Raw genomic sequence first — 14,328 nt, forward strand, 5'->3', positions numbered from 1 at the left:
CAGTAAGCATCATAAACATAGATGCTCAAATAATAGCATTAGTGCTGCAGTGAAGAAGCCATAATATATGCGGCTCCAATGTGGGCGAAATTGCAACCTTCATAATCAGTCAAGTGTCCACAGAACAGATGCATCTTTAGCTTGTCAACTCATTACTTTATGGCGAATTTTTGAAGACCAGGAAAATCTGCACTGATGACAGTGATTTCCAGACAGAGATCAATTATCACTTACTGCTTAATGTCTAGTGGCTATAAACAGATGCGTTAAAGACTCCCTAGATAGATTCACCAATTTCAAATGCTACAGGGAGAGAGCAGATCAGTTACTCCCCAGGGCCAGTAATAATAATGAAGAAATCTACTGTGTCACGAGAACAGTTCCATTTACTGAGGGACTACAAAAAATCTCTGGTTTATTTTAAGTCACCATGTTCTAGGCAACATCCTTAAGGGTTGTGGCCAACTATCTTACCTTAACTCTCCTCCTCTCATGGACTGCCTTGTCCACTGAAAAATGCTCCCCAACCCAGCATCTGACCACTGTAGGAGTTGCTGTGTTTGTCCATTTTGGGACAACAGTAGCAAACTTAATAAATCTACACTAGTTTTTCCAAAAGAGTAGCTACACTTGTTATTGAGTTGAAGTAGTTTACAGATTAAAATTGTTCATGCTGATATTACACTGGATAGACCTCTACACAGTTCAGAATAAAGAGTATAAGACATATGTAACTGCTCTGCCACCAGCCAGGTAACACAGCAATCTGACCCATCACATTCAATATTTTTAAGTACAGTTTACCAAATGTCAGGCTATATTTAGATACTATAAAACTTTTACAAATGGAAGCAAAGCTCATTTTTTCAAATGAAAAACTGCATCCTAAACGACTGAAAAATTAACTTAACGTTAAGCATTTATCATAAAATGTACTGTTTACCTACATTTTAAACAGTGTTTATGATTTATTTATTTAGATGGAATCTCCCTGGTTTCACTAAACACGTTACTTACCAACTTGTTAGGTTTTTCTGTAAGGGTGTGTTAGGATCTTAACACGACTGCAGATATTCAAGTATATTCACTGCTGAGAAACTTGCACTTGGGATTTCTACTCACAGAAGCCTGATGACCAGCTCTGCTTCCAGAGCACTTCAACATGCCCCTCCATGTCCTGCAGACTCTCTTCCACACAAATATCAGGACATCATTGACAAAGGAACATAGTCACTACCTTCAGATCTGTCTTGCCCTAGTGGGTACTGATTTTCTGCCAAGTGCCAGAACATGACCTAACCAGGGATCATCAATCCTAAGTGGGGGGGGGGGGGGCATAATGGTTAAGGCATTTACCTTACAAACAAAAGGTACAGGGTTTGATTCTCACCTTTAAGGTGAAAGGATGGCATAATATGAAATTACTAAGCTAATGGTCCTAGGGCCCTTACAAGCCTAGCCAAGTTCTATCCTCATTTCCACAATTAGCACCTACTGCCCCTGTCCAAGAGGGACGCAGGTGGAACTCCCGGGGTGAATTAACTATTACCCAGCCAATTGTCAAGACTGTGTTTGAAGAGGGCCAATGAGCTACTCTGTCTGACATGAAGTGGGAGTCTGTTCCAAAAGTGTGGTAACCTCTGGGAGACAAATCTGTTCCTCAAGCAGGTTTGATTAATGTCACATAGCTGTTCTCAAACAGTGTGCTGAATGCAGGTTTTAAACCACAAAAAGTCCAAAAATAAAACAATGAAAAATTCACTTGAATAAAACAACTCTGGCAAGCACTTTCGCCTGTTAAGACTTATTTAGACGAAGTATCGCATACAATTGGCCATATTTAAATTAATTAAAAATTGGCCATATTTAAATTCATTAAAAATTGGCCATATTTAAATTAATTGAAAAGTCACATGATAACAAATCAATGTTTTAACCCTTTGCGTTTCAGGTACATAATAAAATCATCTCGGTTATTTAGACCAGGTGGGTAGCAAGCATTAAGTCTCACCTGCCAACTGTATTCTAACCATCCTAACTCTTTTTCCGGATTTAGTAAACATTCCACATTTTTTAAAGCATCAACCACCAGGAACTTAGTCAACTTTGCATTACCCATACTTATAATGCCTACCCAATGCATTCTTTTCATCTCCTATAGAAACAGCATACTTATATTCATAAATTATTTTGTATAGTTCCTCTTGTGGTTCTGCCTACATAAAAAGACTTGCATTCCACACAGAAAATATAAATCACAAACTTGGATTTACAAGTAAAAATTCCATTGATATTAATTCTTATTTTGTTTAAAACACAATATGTTCCTCCTGTATACAAATAATTACACATATTGCAATTATAAGACTTGAAGTATGGCTCTTTTGTCAGTTCTAATTTTTGGTACATTTAACTTGGCCTGAAAAAAGTTTTTAAAACTCTTGGCCCTTTTTTGAGTAAAAGATGGTCCATCCCCAATTAAACTTAAAATCTCTGTTTGGCCACCCAATAATTTCCAATTCTTTGTTACTATTTCTTTAATAGTTGCAGAGTCCAAGCTGTTAATGGGCATCCTAACCCTATTTTCATTATTAAAGGCTTTGCTATTTCTAGGGCAAGTCCTGTCTCTCTGGGCTATATTAGATTTCACATTAGAAACCAATGTCTTTGGGTAGCCTCTGTTATATAGTTTATCACAAAAATTTAAGATTAACCAGCCAATTGTCAAGATGTCAGAATGGCTGAGTGGTCTAAGGCGCCAGTTTTAAGGACTGAGCTCTTTCCAATGTTCAAAAGTTAACTTGAGTGTTACAGCAATTACACACAGAGCTATCTGAGAAGGAGCACCTGATCTGTGACATATAGCAATAACTAGCTTGTTTTTTGCTTATTTGTAGTAATTACTGCTTATTTTAGATATTTATAGCAATTTTATTGTACACTGCATACTTTTACTCTATTTCATAGCTATTGACTCTCTGCTGGTTTTCTGCTGTGATATAAATTTCTGCAGTGTTTTCTGCCTAAAATACTTTGGGTAGTAGCTGAATTATGCTCCATTATTCCTGATTGTATTGTGGGCCTAAGTTGTTAGTTAGAGGCTGTTTTCTGAGCTCACTGTCCAGGCCATCTTAGTTAGCAAAGACCACCCCCCACTTCAGTGAGAGTTTAGTGTTTATGGTCATTGTCTAGTTGGGTTGCCAGGTCTACGGCTTGGAGAAAGCACCTCATTGGTTCTTTTGAGCTTTTTTTTTTAAAGTTGTTTCAGGTTTCAACTTTCTGTTAAGAAAGTAACTTGAGTGTTTCAGCCATTACACACATTGCTATACATCACAGATCAGGTGCTCCTCCTCAGATAGTTCTAAGTAGCCTTTTTGCTTCTTTGTAGTAGTTATTGCTTATTCTAGATATTTACAGCAATTTTACTGTATACTGCATACTTGTACTATATTTCATAGCTATTGGCTCACTGCTGGTTTTCTGCTGTGATAAACATTTCTGCAGTGTTTTCTGCCTAAAATAGCTTCCCACCCACCCACCCTATTGGCATCTTGTCTTTATACCTGCTGGCCCTGCAGATGCCTGCCCCTACACTAAATTTGATCTTGGACACTCCTCCCAGTCTAGTGTCATTAGTTCATTCTACCCAATACAGAGAAAATATCTGAGAAGGCCAACCCACTTAGTTTCTTTCCTTCTGTTCCTCCTTTCTCCCTTTCTTAAAATAAATGAATAAATAAAAATAAAATTGCCTGAATCTCCTTGTGTTCTGACTGTGCTTCGCAAACATTTTATATTTTTAGTGCATTTATTAAAACTGTATTTGCCTTAACATCGCTACAACTCAAGTGCTCTAGGTTGCACTGCATCTGAATTGTTTTGGTGTGTTTTAGCTGCTTTTCTGTATATATAGACTTTTCTGTATATGTAGACTAGCTACTTATTCTACTGCATTACTGCCTCAAATCGTTTTTTAGTTGTGCACTTGCCTTGCTTCATTTAAAAAGTTTTAAATTGCTAATTTTGTAGAGTTTTAATTGCATTTACTGTTTAGGGCTACACACACAAGTGCGTTAGCCTTTTCTGTGTTTATTTATTGTATTATTGCAATGTTTAGCCTGTTTTAACCAAAACAAAAAACAAAAAAAATACTATCTTGTTTGCTCATTTCCCGCCTTTCCTAGCTAGTATAGTCTAGATGCTAGGCTTTGCTGGTTTTAGGACTTTATTTTCTGTGTTCAGAGCTATCCAGACCATGCTGTGGTAGAGGGAAGCCCTACTGCTTACCAGTGGGAGTGGTGAGCATTGTACTGCCCAACACTAGAAGAGCGGTTTCCAGCTCTGAAATTGTAATTTTATTCGCCATTTTGGGCTGATTTCTATCCCTTTCAACTTTCTGGCTTAAAAATGCATGTGTTTGCGCATTTTTCACATTGTGCAGCACCACGGAGCTACAGTTAAACTGTGCCAGAAAGTCTGCTCTTCAAATTTTCCCAAAAGAACTAGCTGGTTTCTCAGTAGTAGCACTAAAATCTGAACCCCTGTGACTAGCACTTGCTCTAGAACCTGGTGGAAAGCACTAGGAAGCCTTAAACTGATACAAACATGCAACTCTCCTTGTTAATAAGGAGAAATTAATCATAGGCACTAAACAGCCTATAACTGCAAAGTACCTTGCAAAGGTAAGAGAAAACAGCTTTTGTACTTTACAAAAAAGCACCTAAATAGGCATGTCCAAGGGTCAGCTTCCAGTGATTTCTCCCGTCCACCTGGTGAATCTGGGCATACTGGGGCAATGCAGCCACTGCCTCATGTACACAGACAACCCTCTCCTCCTACCATCCAACACTACAACCTGCGAGAGATGCAGTTACATAGCCAAATTGGAAGCAAAGCTCTTTCCAGCCAAGATTGTGCTAGACAGTCAAGAGGAGAAGGTCAACACCTGCACTACACGTCAAGCAACACAGAGCCCTTCAAAATCCACACATAGCAACACTAAACCCACATATGTGAAGGCCCTTAATATTAACCTGAAATGCACACAAACACCAGTCACACCCAAAGTGACACATAGATCACACCAGTGTGCCACCCAACAACAGCCCCTAAGGCAAGACAACGTACCAAATACTTTAGTCATAAGTGACTCTATAGTCAGGCACACTGATGTCCCACTCATCAGGCTGAACAAGGAGAAAATTACAGTCAGCTGCCTGTCAGGTGCCAGGATCCGCCACATAATGCATGCACTCAGGTCACTCCACAAGTACAACTCTGTCATTGTCCATGTTGGAGTGAATGACTTGAGAGGTACCTCCCTGGACTACATGAAGAGAGACATGGAAGAGCTTTCGGATCATGTGGCCCAGGCAGGTATGACCCTAGACCTGAGGTAGCATCCTGCCTTCGCCCAGAATGATACCACAATACAAGGACAAAATGATGGACTTCAACAACTGGCTAAGCTTCTGGTGTCATTCAAAAGGGATCCAGTATCTGTCTGCCTGGGACAACATGATGGACAAACCACGATGCTTTGCCAGAGATGGTCTACACCTGTCACCCCTGGGATTCAGGTTACTGGCTAAAGCTCTTGCCACCACTATAGTGCCTTTTTTAGGCAAGGTTCAAAGGACAAAACCACCACCGTAACAGATACAAGCATGCAAAATTTGAAGGTAATGCTACTCAATGCCAGAAGTCTAAACCTCAAAATGCACTCTCTTGAGGCACTCCTAAAAATGGAGAACATCGATATCTGTGCAGTAACTGAGACCTGGTTCAAGGCTCCAGAGAGCACCCCTGCAATACAAGACTATAACTCTTACCTCACTTTTCGGCCACCAAACCAAGACCGAAACATTAAAGGTGGAAGAGTGTCCATATTCACCAAAGATATTAACACCTCCAGGCTAGTTGCCCAACACAATGCATCTGAAATTCACCAGGTGCAACTAACACTAGGTAAGACTGCAATCCAAATTGTAGCTTGCTACAGATCCCCCACCATGCCCCAAGATTCTCATTACACCTTTCTACACATACTGTAGGGGATCAAAAATCTACCAAAACAGCAGAGGCCACCAAAGCAGACACCCAAACAACCACCACCTCAGAACACAACACCTGCAACACATAGACCTCACAGTCAGAGTGTCAAACAGTCACAGCCAAACACAATGCCAGACACACTAGTCATTGGTGACTCCATAGTCAGACACACTGACGTCCCGCTCACCAGACTGAGTAAGGAGAAGGTCACAGTAAGCTGCCTGTCGGGCGCTAGAATCCGCCACATAACGCAAGCACTCAGGTCTCTCAACAGCAGGTACAAATACGACTCAGTCATTGTCCACGCTGGTGTAAACGACCTGAGACGTACCTCCTTGGACTACATGAAAAGAGACATTGAGGAGCTCTCTGATTATGTAGCCCAGGCAGGTATGACCCTGACCTTGAGCAGTATCCTACCTTCACCAAGAATGATGCCACAATACAGAGATAAGATGATCAGCTTTAACAATTGGCTTAAACTCTGGTGTCATTCAAAGGGGATCAATGTCTGTCTGCCTGGGATGACATGCTGGACAAGCCACGCTGCTTCGCAAGGGGCGGCTTGCACCTGTCACCCTGGGATTCCAGATATTGGCAAAGGCTCTTGCCACCCCATAGTGCCTTTTTAGGCAAGGCTCAAATTCTAAACCTACCACCCTAGAACACAAAAAGGAAAAAAATAAGGGTAATGCTGCTCAATGCCAGAAGTCTAAATCTCAAAATGCACGCACTCAAGGCCCTTCTCAGTATGGAGAACATCGATGTCTGTGCAGTGACAGAAACCTGGTTCAAGGCTCCTGAGAGCACCCCAGCACTATCAGGTTTTACCTCTTATCATGCGTTCCGGCCCCAAAATCCGGACAATACCAAGAAAGGACCCCGGCTATCCATATTCATCAAGGACACCCACACCTCAAGACTGGTGGCAACGCGCGATGCATCGGAGACCATCCAGGTGCAATTAACCATAGGCAAGACTGCTCTGCAAATTGTAGCATGTTACAGGCCACCCTCACAAACTCAGAAAACTCACATGGCCTTCCTGAAAACACTAGAGGGGATAAATGTATCACCAAACACCATCATACTAGGTGACTTCAATTACCCTAATATAGACTGGGAACACTACTCAAGCCCAAACACCCTAGCCCAAAAGTTCCTGGAATTCATAAACTCAAATGCCATGGAACAACTAGTCACCATCCCACAAGAGGAGAAAACATACTTGATCTCATCATCACGAACATGGGAGCACAATGTTCAACACCGAAGTATACCCCTCACTGGTGAGATCAGATCACAAACTAATCTCGCTGGAGGTCCTCATCCCACCCCACCTGAAATAAAAGACCACAGTAAAGAACTTCTCGAAGCCGACTTCACACTTCTAAAGACTAGTGTGGTCTCCTTTAAGGCCCCGAGCGGGAAAACAGTACTCAAGCCGCTGAATCACTTACAAATGCCTTCTACCAGCACCTGCAGGACTGCATGGATAAGGCAATCCCAAGCAAAACAAAGACTCTTTGTACCAAAGGCAAGCGTCCAGTCTGGTGGACCCCAGCCATAAACAAACTCTACAACAAAAGGAGGAAGCTACTACAAGATAGAGCAAAATCCTTAAAAGGTAAGACACCCTTGATCACTACAAGTAAAAACTAAGAGCTCTCATAAAATCATCCAAAGCAAATTTTGAGAGAAAAATAGCTAAAGACTCAAAAGACAATCATAAGGCCTTCTTTAGCTATGTTAGAAACCTGGAGGAAACTCCCAGATATGCTCAGAACTAGTTCAAAATGATGTGAAGATTACTGATCCTACAGACATTGCCAACATACTGGCTGACAGGTTCAGTGCAAACTTCTCCCCTCCCCAAAGGAGAGATATCTATACCAAGCGATTGCAGCCCCAAACATCTCCAAGCCCAAGTGAGAACTGCTCTCTCAAAGGAAAAACACAGGATCCATGGGACCTGATGGTGTCCCCGGCTGTGTGCTCCACGAACTCAGCGAGGAATTAAACCCACAGCTAGGACAGCTGTTTAATCATAGTCTTACCTCTGGATATGTACCCAGGGAGTGGCGCACTGCAACTGTGGTCCCACTTCACAAAGGCGGTGCCTCCACCGACCCTGGAAATTACCGGCCCATTAGCTTGACAAGCCTTATCTGCAAAGCCATGGAGAGGATCATAATGGACCTCATAAATAAAGACATAGGAATTTGCAGACTTTGGATCCATCCCAGTTTGGCTTTGTCAAAGGCAGATCATGCCTTCTAAACTTGGTTGACTTTTGAAACAATCACCAAAGCCATTGATGAGGGAAAGGCAGTCCATACAGCCTACCTCGATCTGGCGAAGGCCTTGATACAATACCCCACTCGGGTATCATTGAAAAACTCATCAGCTTAAATGTTAACCCATACATCACAAGATGGGTTGCAAACTGGCTGAGTGACAGAACCCACAGGGTCAGAGTTGCTGGCGCCATGTCAGACTCAAAGCCTGTCACAAGTGGTGTACCACAGGGCTCAGTCCTGGGCCCACTCTTGTTTGGCATCTACTTTTCCAGTACAAGCAAACACAGGAGGGTTATGGCTGACAAAGTTTGCAGATGACTGCAAACTGGGCCATAGTAGAAAACACATCTGACACAGATATCCTTCAGAAGGGTCTCACAGAAGCGGATAACTGGTGCCAGAGCCATGGCCTAAAGTTAAATGCCAAAAATGCATAGTCATACCCTTCGGAAAAACAAGGTTACCCCTAGCTACCAAATAGGTGGCAATCCACTGAGCACAGAAGAAGTTATCAGGGACCTGGGGACCCAGGTTGATAGTAGTCTGTCATTCGACACCCATGTAGCTAAAGTAGTTAGGAAGACCTTCTACATTGCCCACCTTATCATGAAGGGATTCTCATCTAGATCAAGGGAGGTCATAGTCTCCCTATACTCATCACTCATCAGACCAATGATTGAGTACAATGCCCCATTCGGAATGTATCTGACCCGACACTTGCTGGAGAGGCCACAAAAGTTCCTCACCAAAAGGATAAAGGGTCTCAAACATCTGTCCTATGCTGCCCGACTGAAAGAACTCCAGCTCTATTCAGTCGCTTACCGCTTGCTCAGAGGTGACCTTTGCCTAGCATACAAGGCCATGTCAAACCCAGATTTGATGAATATGCTTCACCTCAAAAATTCTAGATCCGTCAGAGCCACAAGGGCGGGAGACTTAAACCTCGTCACGGCTATTAATAGGACGTGCTGGAGGGATAGATTCATCACCCAAAGACTCCCTATGCTGTGGAATAAAATCCCGGTATATGTGAGGCAGAGCACCTCGCTGGCCTTGTTCAAGAGAAATCTTGACCAATGGATGGGAGATCGCAGATATACCCCAGGGATTACCTCAGTGTCACTGCTCGACAGAGGCACAGCAAAATAATGGGTATAGTTCCCCATACTAAAGGGGTGGCGTAAGCCACAAAACTATGGGCTAGGCTTGTAAATGCCCTCGGGCAGATAGCCTAGTATGAACCTATGAACCTACTGGAAAATATTAAGATAAAACCAAACACCCTAATACTGGGTGATTTCAACTACCCAGACATTAACTAGGAAAACTACTCTGGTACCAACACCTTTTCCCAACGGTTCTTGGAATTCATAAATTCCAATGCCCTGGATCAACTAATCCATAGTCCCACCAGGGGCTCCAATATCCTAGACCTAGTCATTACCAACATAGGAGATAGATGTTCCACACCAGTGGTCACCCCCTCATTGGTCAGGTCTGACCATAAGCAAATCACCTTTGACATCCACATCCCACCTCCACCCCCCAGTAGGAAACCTCCGTAAAAAACTTCTCCAAAGCCAACTTCATGCTACTTAAGTCAGAAGTGACAAACTTCATGACACCCATGCAGATGGGAGCTGAATGTTCGACTGCTGAATCCTACACTAAGGCACTGTACGAGCACATCCACTCGTGCATGAATCGTGCCATCCCAAATAGAACCAAGACGCTCTCCCCCCAAAAAATGAAGCCAATCTGGTGGTCCCCTCCCATAAATAAACTATACAACAGAAGGAAGAAACTGTTGCAGAAAAGAGGAAAATCCCAGGATGCAAAAAACACCCTTACCAGCCTCAGTAAGAAGCTGAGATCCCTAACAAGATCCACCAAAGCTAGTTACGCAAATAAAATTGCCAAAGATTCCAAAGACAGCCACAAGGCATTCTATAGTTATGTCAAGAATCTAAATGGCAATGCTCAGATAGGCTCTGAGCTACAACAGAATGGCATTAAATATACTGATCCCAAGAATATTGCCAATATCCTAGCAGATCAATTCAGTACCAACTTCACCCCCCTCTCACCCCCCAAAGGGCCCATCTCACTACCGAAAGATTGCCAAATTCTGGTAATAACGGCCACACAGGTAAAAAAATGCACTCTCCAAAGCTAAGAATACTGCATCCATGGGACCAGACGACATCCCGGGCTGTGTACTACATGAACTACAAAAATTAACTGTTACCTCACCTAAGTGTCGTGTTTAATCATAGTCTCGCCTCAGGCTTCGTGCCCACTGAGTGGCGCACAGCTACAGTTATCCCACTCCACGACGGGGTATCCACCTTGGATCCCGGGAACTACTGTCCCATCAGTCTGATGAGCCTGATCTGCAAGCGCATAGAACGCATCATGGAACTTGTAAACAAAGACATCGGCAACCTTCAAACACTGGACCCCACCCAGTTTGGGTTCGTGAAGGGCTGATCTTGTCTCCTGAACCTGACTGACTTTCTTCGAATCAGTCTCCAGAGCTGTGGACGAGGGTAAGGCAGTCCACGCAGCCTATCTGGACCGCACCAAGGTCTTCAACACCATCCCCCACTCTGGAACCATAGATAAACTTACTAAGCTGGGCATAAATCCCTATGTCACTCGATGGGTTGCCAACGGGCTTACTGACAGAACCCAGACTGTAAAAGTAGCCAACTCCAAATCCAGCTCCAGACAAGTGGAGTACCTCAGGATTCAGTCCTGGGACCACTCTTGTTTGGCATCTACTTCTCTGAAGTACAGGCCATCACTAAGGGACTCTGGCTAACAAAGTTCGCAGATGACTGCAAACTGGGAGCCATTACGGAATCCCCAAATGATGTGGATGTAAAAGGGCTTTACAGAAACAGATGCTTGGTGCCAGAGCCATGGGCTCAAGCTTAATGCCAAGAAATGTATTATCACCTTTGGGAAAAACCATGTACCCATGAATTTTCACATAGGCAGCAGTACACTAAACACTGAAACTGTGATGAGAGACTTAGGGACACAGGTGGACAGTGGTCTCACCTTCGATAACCACATCGCCACAACAGTCAGGAAATCCTTGTATGTGGCACACCTCATCACCAAGGGCTTTTCATGCAGAAAAAAGGAGGTCATTGTCCCACTGTACTCATCCCTCATTAGACCCATTGTAGAGTAAAACGCCCCATTTGGTATGTACCTCACAAGACATCTGCAACAGTTGGAAAGGCCGCACAAATACCTCACTTAAGGAATCACAGGCCTAAAGCAGATGCCCTATGCTGACAATCTAAAAAAAACTCCAGCTATACTCTGTGGCATATCGTCTACTCAGAGGCGATCTCTGCTCAACATACAAGGCCATGGCAAATCCTGAGCTGTTGGACATGCTCCACTTAAAGAAATCCTAATCCCTCAGAGCCACATGCGCCAGGGATCTAAACCTTGTCATCACAATGAACAAAACATGCTGGAGGAATAGGTTCCTGGCCCAGAGACTCCCCATACTCTGGAATAGACTGCACATATATGTCAAGCAGAGCGCCTCCTTGGCACTCTTCAAAAGTCACCTTAACGACTGGATGGGAGACAGGAAATTCACCCTGGGGATCACGTCAGTCGCCCTGCTAGACAGGAGCCCTGGGAAGTAAATATTGTGGGAAGAAATATCCAGGGAATTGTTATGGCTAGGCTTGTATAAGCCCTAGGGCCGACAGCCTAGTACCAATCTATGAACCACTTTTGAAGAGGGCCAATGAGATGCTCTGTCTGATATGAAGTGAGAGTCTGTTCTAAAGGGCTGGTAACCTCTGGGAGACAAATCTGCCCCTCAAGCAGGTTATATAAATGCCACATACCAGGTTAAGGTCTTTAGAGCGAGTAACCCATGTACTATTTGACTTACGAAGATGGAGCTTTTCCAAAAAGCAGGGTCAGAGATTACATTGTATGCAAGCCAGAGATCACCTCTGAGTAGTTTGTATGAAACAGAGATGTTTTAAATATATTCACTGTTACAGTAGCAGTACCCCCTTCTTCCCCTCAGCACTGGGACCCACTGAAATGTCTAAGAGAAACAAAAGGTGCAGGGTTTGACTTTCACATGGGGTAACTGGCTAGGCTTATAAATGGCCCACAAGGGCAGTTAACCTAGTACTAACTTATGAACCTATGAAACCCGACAAGAGGTACCCTAAAACTGCCTCTCTAGGCTGTTGCTGAACCCTAACAAAGGGGCTGCCTGGTCAGAGGATAGAGAGGAAAGATGGGAAAAAAAGTACAGTTTTGTACCTACCATAAATGTAGATGTTCGAGGATCCACATTGCTGCAGTCCTAACTATTGGGTAGTCCGCTGTCCAGTCGGCCCGAATACCAAAGTATATGGCTGACGTCGGTCAGGGCGCATTAGACTGACGTCAGTACGTCAGGGTACTAATGCGCATGACCGACGTCATATCCTCAGTCTTTTCTTGCCCCAGATGTCAGAAGACCCTAAAAAGACAAGGCCTAATATACCTACACCAAAAATATGTACAATATATACAAAATCATCAGCATATAACCTCACCTACACAACCACCCCTAAACACAGAGGGAAGGAGGAAGCAATGTGGATCCTCGAACATCTACATTTATGGTAGGTACAAAACTGTACTATGTTCTTCGTTCCACATTGCTGCAGTCCTAACTATTGGGTAGAATCCCAAAGCAGAGGTAAGGGAGGCTGGCAAATCATAAAGAAGCAGGAGCTGACAACATGCCTTGCAAAATAGCTGTGGCAAAACCAGCCCTAGACTTAGAGTAGAGAGGAAGGTGATAATGCTTAGAGAAAGTATGCACTGAACTCCAAGTAGCTGCCTCCAAAATATCCTTAGTTGCCACCCCTTAGAAATGCTGTTGAAGTGGCAGTAGCCCTAGTGGAATGAGGCCTAATCCCAGCTGGAATCTCCTTGCCATGATGGGAATAACAAAAGGCAATGCAAAACCCAATCCACCTAGAAATAGTTTGTTTTGACACAGGCTTGCCCTGAACTCAAAGCAAAAGAAACAAACAACTGCTGAGACTGCCTAAAATCCTTAGTCCTGCTCAAATAATATGCCTGTGCACATCTAAAGTGTGCAAAATCTTTTCCCCTTTATTTTGGGGATCTGCATAAAAAGTAGGCAAATGAATAGTTTGGTTTAAAGCCACACTAGAAACCACCTTAGGCATAAAAGAAGGATTAGTGCGTAATGATACCCTATCCTTATGAAAAATCAAAAAGGCTCAACCGCCATAAGGGCCTGTAACTCAGAAACCCTTCTTGCAGAAGTAATAGCCAACAAAAAAGCAGTCTTCCATGACAAGTATTTCAGTTCAGCAGTAGCTGCAGGCTCAAAAGGTTGTAGAGTAAGTTTTCCAACACAAAATTGAGATCCCAAGCAGGAGTAGGAGCTCGGGTCTTATATTCTTTGCCCCTCTAAGAAATTGCTTGAACAAAGGATGTGAAAACAATGGTGGGTCACAATCATAGTGAGCTGAAATTGCTGCAGCATGAATCTTAATGGAAGAGAAAGACAAACCTTTGTCCAATAACTCAGTAAGATATTGAAGAGCCACACTCAAATTAGGCTCTGAAATCTCCAAATTCTTTGCTGCAGTCCAAAATAAAAATCTCTTCCATTTTTCTACACTTTCCTTGTACTAGGTCTTCTGGCTTCCATAATCACATTTAAAACTTGTTGAGGAAGTTGAGACCTGCTGTCTTTCAAAACAGAATATGCCAGGCTGTTAGATGAAGAGAGTGAAGCTTGACATTGAGCAGACGACCGTCCTTCTGAGACAACAGATGTGGAATCAAGGGTAAAGGCCATGGAAACTTCTTTACCAGACTCCTCAGTAATGGGTACCAGTGCTGCCGAGGCCAATCTGGAGCTATTAAAATCATCCTTGGCTTGTCTTGTCTGACC

General features: G+C 43.2%; 1 protein-coding gene across 3 annotated transcripts in view; it reads right to left on the reverse strand.

The window, feature by feature from the left end:
- SYVN1 (synoviolin 1) overlaps positions 1–14,328 on the reverse strand; it is a 1,102,750-nt gene that overhangs the window by 437,307 nt on the left and 651,115 nt on the right. The gene's annotated exons all lie outside the window — the stretch shown is intronic.

This window comes from Protopterus annectens, chromosome 6.part1 (genome assembly GCF_019279795.1).
Source record: "Protopterus annectens isolate FY-2018-M chromosome 6.part1, PAN1.0, whole genome shotgun sequence".
In the NCBI taxonomy this organism is placed as follows: Eukaryota; Metazoa; Chordata; order Ceratodontiformes; family Protopteridae; genus Protopterus; species Protopterus annectens.